Here is a 9627-nt window from a genome sequence, read left to right as displayed (position 1 = left end):
ATACAGCCAATCACTGTACCCCTGAATAATATACAGCCAACCACTGTACCCCGGAATATAATACAGCCAACCACTGTACCCCTGAATAATATACAGCCAACCACTGTACCCCTGAATATAATACTGCCAACCACTGTACCCCTGAATATAATACAGCCAACCACTGTACCCCTGAATAATATACAGCCAACCACTGTACCCCTGAATATAATACTGCCAACCACTGTACCCCTGAATATAATACAGCCAACCACTGTACCCCTGAATAATATACAGCCAACCACTGTACCCCTGAATATAATACTGCCAACCACTGTACCCCTGAATATAATACAGCCAACCACTGTACCCCTGAATAATATACAGCCAACCACTGTACCCCTGAATATAATACTGCCAACCACTGTACCCCTGAATATAATGCTGCCAACCACTGTACCCCTGAATAATATACAGCCAACCACTGTACCCCTGAATATAATACTGCCAACCACTGTACCCCTGAATATAATTCTGCCAACCACTGTACCCCTGAATAATATACAGCCAACCACTGTATCCCTGAATATAATACTGCCAACCACTGTACCCCTGAATATAATACAGCCAACCACTGTACCCCTGAATAATATACAGCCAACCACTGTACCCCTGAATATAATACTGCCAACCACTGTACCCCTGAATATAATACTGCCAACCACTGTACCCCTGAATAATATACAGCCAACCACTGTACCCCTGAATATAATACAGCCCACCATTGTACCCCTGAATATACAGCCAACCACTGTACCCCTGAATATAATACAGCCAACCACTGTACCCCTGAATAATATACAGCCAACCACTGTACCCCTGACTATAATACAGCCAACCACTGTACCCCTGAATATAATACTGCCAACCACTGTACCCCTGAATATAATACTGCCAACCACTGTACCATTGAGTAATATACAGCCAACCACTGTACCCCTGAATATAATACTGCCAACCACTGTACTCCTGAATATGATACTGCCAACCACTGTACCCCTGAATAATATACAGCCAACCACTGTACCCCTGAATATAATACAGCCTACCACTGTACCCCTGAATAATATACAGCCAACCACTGTACCCCTGAATATAATACTGCCAACCACTGTACCCCTGAATGTAATACGACCAACCACTATACCTCTGAATATAATACTGCCAACCACGGTACCCCTGAATATAATACAGCCAACCACTGTACCCCTGAATATAATACAGCCAACCACTGTACCCCTGAATGTAATACAACCAACCACTGTACCCCTAAATTTAATATGACCACACATTGCACCCCTAAATATAATACTGCCAACCACTTTACCCCTGAATATAATACGGCCACACACTGTACCCCTGAACATAATATGGCCACACACTGTACCCCTGAACATAATATGGCCACACACTGTACCCCTGAACATAATATGGCCACACACTGTTTCTTCTGTATGGCAGAATCCCCCCCCCCCTGTACTTTCCTCACCCAGACTCAAAGTCCCCCAAGACCCATCTTTCCCCTCCTCCTTCAGACCCCTGTCCGCCTTCTGCAGGCCCTGCTGGCAATGCATTCTGGGTGAATTCTGCCCACAGAATGAACATTCTAATGGTTGGACGTCCATTCCAATGGCAGAATTGCCCTGTAGTCATTCCGCAATGTGCACAATGCATTAGTATCCCGGAATTTCGCTGGCAGAATGTCCACAGTGTGGATGAGCCCTAAGTCCCCCCCAGACCCATATCTACCCTCTTCTTTCAGACACTTAAATCCCCCCAGACACAGCTGCCTCCTCCAGATCCCTAAGTCCTCATTTAGACCCCTCTGCTCTCCAGACCCCTAAGTCCCCCTTTAGAAAAGGGTCGCCACCTTTCTTGAAAAAAAAAATACCAGCCATACTGATAAGCATAATTAATTTTATATGCGTGACATCACAGGATACACAAATGCAGGGAAATTTCGTCCTATTCTGACCTCTATAACTTTTTTTTTTCTCCTTATACGTCCTGTATAATGTAATTTTTTTGCACTCCGATCTGTAGTTTTTAACGGTTCCATTTTTGTTTTGATGTGGCCTTTTGATCGCCTTCTTTTGTCTTTTTGATTCAATTCTGGAGTTGCAGTTAGTTACTAACTACAATACCCAGCATGCCCTGATACAGCCTGTGGCTCAGCAGCTGCCCCAAACAAAAACTACAACTCCCAGCATGTTGGACTATATAGTAGAATACAGTATGGGTCAGTGTTTCCCAACCAGGCGTGCCTCCAGCTGTTGCAAAACTACAACTCCCAACATGTTGGACTATAAAGTAGTATATAGTATGGGTCAGTGTTTCCCAACCAGGGGTGCCACCAGCTGTTGCAAAACTGCAACTCCCAGCATGCCCAGACAGCCAACAGCTGTCCGGGCATGCTGGGAATTGTAGTTATGCAACAGCTGGAGGCACTCTGGTTGGGAAACAATGGTATAGTATATGGTGCAACATGCAGGGAGTTATAGGATTGGTTGGATAAATACCGGCCAGGTGGCAACCCTACTTTTGACCCCTAAGTTCCCCCCAGACCCCTCTGCTCCCTGCCCCCTCCTCCTGTACATTCCTTTGCCCCTTCCTAGACCCCTTTGCCACCACTCCTTTGCACTGTTCTGTCCCTCCACAGACCCCCTCTTTCACAATCTTTTGACCCCTGACCCCTGCCCCCTCAGGTGACACAAGGCAGGCTGTATATCATGTCGGGGGCGGGCTGCTGGTCACGCCTGGCTTCTCCTGTAGTGATTACAGCTCCGAGCTTCTGTCCTGCTCAGAGCGAACAGCCGGGGCAGGGAGCACGCCTGCGCACAGACTTCTGCTACTCTTAGGCTAGGTTCAGATTACGGAATCACCAGGCAGAAAATTTCTGCCCGGAGATTCCGAGTGCGGCCAGCGCCGGCTGAATCAGTCGGCGCTAGGACCCTGCGGACACTGCAGTCTCCAATAGAGCACCGCCTTTGTTCAGGCGGAAATTTCTAAGCAGATTTTCTAAGCGGATTATCCGCTTCACAAATTCCGAAGTGTGAATTTGTGAACGGAAACCCATTCACTACACTAGACATTTTAGCAAGCGGAATTTCGGACGGAAATTTTTACGACTGAATTTCTGTCGGAAATTCCGTAGTCTAAACCTAGCCTTAAAGTAGCAGTGTCCCGACTCCCTGCACCAGCCTAATAAACTTGGGACCGGAGGACCGGCCCTGAGCGAGGTCCCCTTCTGCGCGCCTGCGAAGGGGACCTTGCAGAGGACAGATCGGCCCCACTGTTTAATAAATATATATGTTTAAAAAATTTTAAGATTAAAAAAAAAAAAGTCCAGGGCTGCTAACATCCGGGGTGATGATTACCAATTACGAGTTATAGGGTTTTGTAGTCCCCTCAAACTTTTAAGGCAATTCATCAGAGAGGCGGGGGTGTTTATTATGTGTGCTGTGTTCTGTGTGGTGACTGTAGCAGGGGGCACGCATATTTAATGAACAGGGCTATGACCATGTAACGGTTCTGGATCCTTATCTCTTGGCTGGAGTGTAGATTGGCCACAAACAATATCTCTAGCTCTGGAGACCCAGTCCTATACTGCATTATAGAGACATTAAATGGGTGCTGTATAATGCTTCAACTGTGCCAGTGCTCAAGGGATGTTAAATACTATGAGTGCTTTCACACAAATTGGATAAGCTGTGGATTGTCAGCATATTACAGTACCAACAATATAAATAACCTTTAAAGTAACCTCTTTACATGATGCTTAATATTCTTTTCTCCTGGAGTATTGCACGGTTTGTAAGATTCCATATGTCAGTTTGGCAGTCTCCTTGGAGAGACACTACACCACTAGACCCACAATAAACAGCTCTTACTAGCCAGCCAGCACCCTACTTTGTACTGATGAGGGGCAAGAACCCAAAAACAGGCATGTCAGTGGAGGAGAGACTTCAAAACTCTGCACAGACAGCTACATTTCCTACAGGACCTTTACCTATGTAGTTGGGATGTCAGAATTGAGCTGAAGGAGACAAAGAATGGCCTAAAAATACACTTTGAAAATCAATGGACAAGAATAAGGAATGTACTGTAACTCTTTCTTTTTCAGGAAGCACTACCCCTGCCACATGACCCTTAGTGAGCTGGGAGATGTGTCCTGAAGCATAGCATTGGGAAAACAGAGAGTAGTGGAAGTGATCAGAGACTACTAAATCAGACGTTACTGTACGAAGACCACTGAATATGATGGCACCGACAATGGTGGCGCAGGTTAAAAGGAATGGACACACCCTTGACAGTGGAGGAGTTGCACTCTGCTGCCAGATACCTTAGGCCTAGCAGGACACTGGGCAGTGATGGTCTCCAAGTGGAGCTCTATCTAGCGATGTGGGACCTCATTGGCCTGGAACTGTTGAAGCTGTACAAGTAGATGGTGACTGGGGGCAAAATGCCTCTTTCCATGAGGGAGGGAATGATCTTATAAAAGCGGAAAGGAGAGAGACAAGATTTTTTAAAAAAGTGCCTCCGATCTCTCTCCTGAACATGGACTACAAGATCCTTAACAAGGTGGTAGCCAACTGACTGACGGCTATCATCAGACAGATGTTCCACCCAGATCAGACCGGCAGCATTTTTGAACAAAGGATAGCAGACAGCCTCACCTTCATCAGCTACACTGTCCAATATGTCAAAGTTCGCTCTGGGGACCTCCCATTTCTTTTGATCATCTCTGGGATCATCACCTTGATTGGAGTCACATGTGGTAAATTTAGTTGGTGGATATGATTTGGAAAGAAACAGCCCAACGTATATAAGATCTCACACCTGACAATACATATAAGAGAAAAAACAAACCATGAGGTGGAAAGCTTAGAGACAGAAATGTGTGAAGGCATAGACCTGGAATAGGGTACAAAAAAATTCAGCAACACTGAAAGCTCCCAAAAGTTCAGCGGCCTCCATAATTCTAAAATAGAAAATATTCGGAACAATCAAGATTCTCTCTAAAGCTGAATGACCCACCAAACTAAGTCATCAGGGGAGACAGGCCTTGATAAGAGGTGTGACCAAGAACCCAAATGATAACTCTGACTTAGTTTCAAAGCTCCTGTGTGCAGATGGGATAAATTCCCACAAGATCATCCATCACTGTAGTACTCCACCAATCTGGGCTTTGGGGGGGGGGGGAGGGGGGGTTTAGGGTTGAGGAAGAGCTGGATGGAGAAAAGTAAATAGATATTCTCCTGGTCTAGACTGCTTTGGACTTCAGATTGGACCAAAGATTCACCTTCCAATAAGAAAATGACCCTACGCACACAACCAAGACAACACAGAAGTGACTTAGTTACAATTCTGTGGATGTCCTTGAGTTGCCCAGCCAGAGCCCTGACTACAACTAAGTCAAACATCTCAAGAAAAGAGCTGTCCATTGACAGTCCTCATCCAACCTGACAGAGCTTGAGAGGATTTTGAGAGAACAATGGCAGAAAATCCAGGAGTGAAAACCTTGTGGCATCATACTCAAGAAGACTAGGGGCTGTAAGTGCCTAAGGTGCTTTAACTATCTCATGTACTGAGTGAAGGGTCTCAATACTTATATCAATGCAATATTTTAGTTTTTCCTTTTAAAAAAATAGGATTTTCATTTTTTCATTATGGGATATTAAAGGGGTATGCCACAAAGCAAAAATGAATCATATTTTGTCCCCTCATGGCCAGATAAACTGTATCGCTTTTCCTCTTGTAATATGCTGTGACAGGCAGAAGTATAGAAAAGGGTGCCATCCTCTGTCCTCTTTGTCTCCTCTCACCCCAAAAGAGATCATGTGACACTTTGTCATTTCCTATAAAGGGGTACTCTGAGGGAAAACTTTTGTTTTTAATCAGCTGCTGCCAGAAAGTTAAACAGATTTGTAAATTACTTCTATTAAAAATTTTTAATCCTTCCAGTGTTTATTAGCTGCTGAATACTGCAGAGGAAATTCTTTTCCTTTTGGAACACAGAGCTCTCTGCTGACATTATGACCACAGTGCTCTCTGCTGACATCTCTGTCCATTTTAAGAACTGTCCAGAGTAGAAGAAAATCCCCATAGCAAACATATGCTGCTCTGGTCAGTTCCTAAAGTGAACAGAGGTGTCAGCAGAGAGCACTGTGGTCAAGATGTCAGCAGAGAGCTCTGTGTTCCAAAAATAATTTTTTTCCTATGTAGTATTCAGCAGATAATAAATACTGGAAATCCGTTTAACTTTCTGGCACCAGTTGATTTAAAAAAAAAAAGTTTTCCACTGGAGTACTCCTTTAACATCCTTGCCCTGTAAGCCACTTATGTCAACAAGCCACACTCCCTTTCTAACATTGTTTAAACAAGCCACCTTCTGTCTATCGTAGCTTGCTGTGCCATGCCCCCTCTGACATCATAATGACAAGCCACTCCCCTTTCTACTGGTCTCGACAGTGAGGACTACTGGGAACTGTAGTCTTAATAGGGTGTGCAGAAGGAAGAAGCAGAGAGAAAATAAAGCAATGAGAAGAAAAGGATGGTGCATCAGGAAGCAGTGAATGTTGTCAGAAACAAGCCAGGGAGTACTAGGTAAGTACATTCCTTAAAAAAAATTTTAGGTCCCCAGATAACCCCTTCAAAGGGGTACTCCTGTGGAAAACATTTTTTTTAAATGAACTGGTGCCAAAAAGTTAAACAGATTTGTAAATTAATTCTATTAAAAAATCTTAATCCTTCCAGTGCTTTTTAGCAGCTGTTTGCCACAGAGGAAAATCTTTATTTTTTTAATTTCTTTTTTGTGTTGTCCACAGTGCTCTCTGCTGACACCTGATGTCCGTATCAGGAACTGTCCAGAGCAGGAGAAAATCCCCATAGCAAACCTATGCTACTCTAGACAGTTCCTGACATGGACAGAGGTGTCAGCAGAGAGCACTGTGGACAACACAAAAAAGAAAAGAATTTCCTCTGTAGCATACAGCTGCTAAAAAGTACTAAAAGGATTAAGATTTTTTAATAGAAGTAATTTACAAATCTGTTTTACTTTCTGGCACCAGTTCATAAAAAAAAAAAAAAAAAAAAGTTTTCCACCGGAGTACCCCTTTAACCCCTTAAGGACGCAGGACGTAAATGTACGTCCTGGTGAGGTGGTACTTAACACACCAGGACGTACATTTACGTCCTGTGCATAACCGCGGGCATCGGAGCAATGCCCGTGTCATGCGCGGCTGATCCCGGCTGCTGATCGCAGCCAGGGACCCCCCAGAAATGGCCGACGCCCGCGATCTCGCGGGCGTCCGCCATTAGCCCCTCAGGTGCCGGGATCAATACAGATCCCGGCATCTGCGGCAGTGCGCGATTTGAATGAATGATCGGATCATTCATAACGCCGCACGGAGGTCCCCTCTCCTTCCTCCGTGCGGCTCCCGGCGTCTCCTGCTCTGGTCTGTGATCGAGCAGACCAGAGCAGAAGATGACCGAAAACACTGATCTGTTCTATGTCCTATACATAGAACAGATCAGTATTAGCAATCATGGTATTGCTATGAATAGTCCCCTATGGGGACTATTCAAGTGTAAAAAAAAAATTTACAAAAATGTAAAGGTAAAAGTTAAAAAAAAGGGAAAAATCCCCTCCCCCAATAAAAAAGTAAAACGTCCGTTTTTTTCTATTTTACCCCCAAAAAGCGTAAAAATTATAGACATATTTGGTTTCACCGCGTGCGTAAATGTCCGAACTAGTAAAATAAAATGTTAATGATCCCGTACGGTGAACGGCGTGAACGGAAAAAAAAAAAAGTCCAAAATTCCTACTTTTTTTAATACATTTTATTAAAAAAAATTATAAAAAATGTATTAAAAGTTTTTTATATGCAAATGTGGTATCAAAAAAAGTACAGATCATGGCGCAAAAAATGAGCCCCCATACCGCCGCTTATACGGAAAAATAAAAAAGTTAGAGGTCATCAAAATAAAGGGATTATAAACGTACTAATTTGGTTAAAAAGTTTGTGATTTTTTTTAAGCGCAACAATAATATAAAAGTATGTAATAATGGGTATCATTTTAATCGTATTGACCCTCAGAATAAAGAACACACGTCATTTTTACCATAAATTGTACGGCGTGAAAACGAAACCTTCCAAAATTAGCAAAATTGCGTTTTTCGTTTTAATTTCCCCACAAAAAGTGTTTTTTGGTTGCGCCATACATTTTATGATATAATGAGTGATGTCATTACAAAGGACAACTGGTCGCGCAAAAAACAAGCCCCATACTAGTCTGTGGATGAAAATATAAAAGAGTTATGATTTTTAGAAGGCGAGGAGAAAAAAATGAAAACGTAAAAATTAAATTGTCTGAGTCCTTAAGGCCAAAATGGGCTGAGTCCTTAAGGGGTTAAGTCAGCAAAATAAGGGGCAAAAAAAATAAAAGGGTGTAAAAACTTTCTGAATGCATTGTACATTGCATATTTTTCCCATTGATTTCAATAGGGAAGTCAAAATATGCAACATATCCACAATAACACTTGTGGATTTTGCTGTGAAGGCACAATCAGACTTTTTTACAGCAGGTGTACCTGCAGAAGTTCTATAGTAAATCCACTATACAAAATCAGAATTTTCAACTCATGTGATTGAAAGTATCCTACAGCCAGGTTTCCCCAAAGACTACAACTGGTTCCAGAAGGAAAACACTCTGTACATACTGTTCATCATCGGAGACACTTCAAACAAAAAGTAAATGTCAAAAGAGGAAACCCCCTTTAAATATGATATTGCTTGCTCTAATACTACTCTAAACAGAAGCCTAGTTTGGCCTTTCGACAATATATCAATGGTACTTGGGAATGTCATGGAAAAGAAATAAGCATTACTTAGGTCACACTCTAGCGGCCAGAGTCATGCTTTGGTTGTTACAGTATAAACTGTTGCTTTGTTATTAAACTGCGTATCCTAAAGTAGCTAAATAAATGTATCCCGTGGGTATATTCAGTCACAAACTCTGCGCTCCCTGAATGCTCCTAAATATTTTATCTTCAGCTCCAGATGTTACAGCCACAAACACACAATTCAGATGACTTCAGTTCTCTCTTGGGACTTTACAGACACTACTTTATTTAGAGAAAGATTTATTACCATATTTCTATTGGGATCAAACACAGCTTCAAAGCTAGATACAATGCTTGTAATAGTAACTGTTGTGTAGTATATGGGTGAACAATATGCAACACTGTATTGACATATCTTAACCCCTTAACGACCACGGACATAAATGTACGTCCTGGTTTGGCGGGACTTCCCGCACTAGGACGTACATTTACGTCCTGTGTATGACCATGAGCATCGGAAGGGTGCTCGCGTCATACACGGCAGGTTCCGGCTGCTAGCAGCAGCCGAGGACCCGCCCGTAATGGCCGACATCCGCGATCGCGCGGATGTCCGCCATTAACCCCTCCGATGCCGTGATCAATACAGATCACGGCATCTGCGGCATTGCAGCACTTTGATTGGATGATCGGATCGCCCGCAGCGCTGCTGCGGGGATCCGACCATCCAGCATGACAGCTGGAGG

The sequence above is a fragment of the Hyla sarda genome, chromosome 4, assembly GCF_029499605.1.
Source record: "Hyla sarda isolate aHylSar1 chromosome 4, aHylSar1.hap1, whole genome shotgun sequence".
Classification (NCBI taxonomy): Eukaryota; Metazoa; Chordata; class Amphibia; order Anura; family Hylidae; genus Hyla; species Hyla sarda.
Note: the sequence above shows the minus strand (reverse complement) of the source record.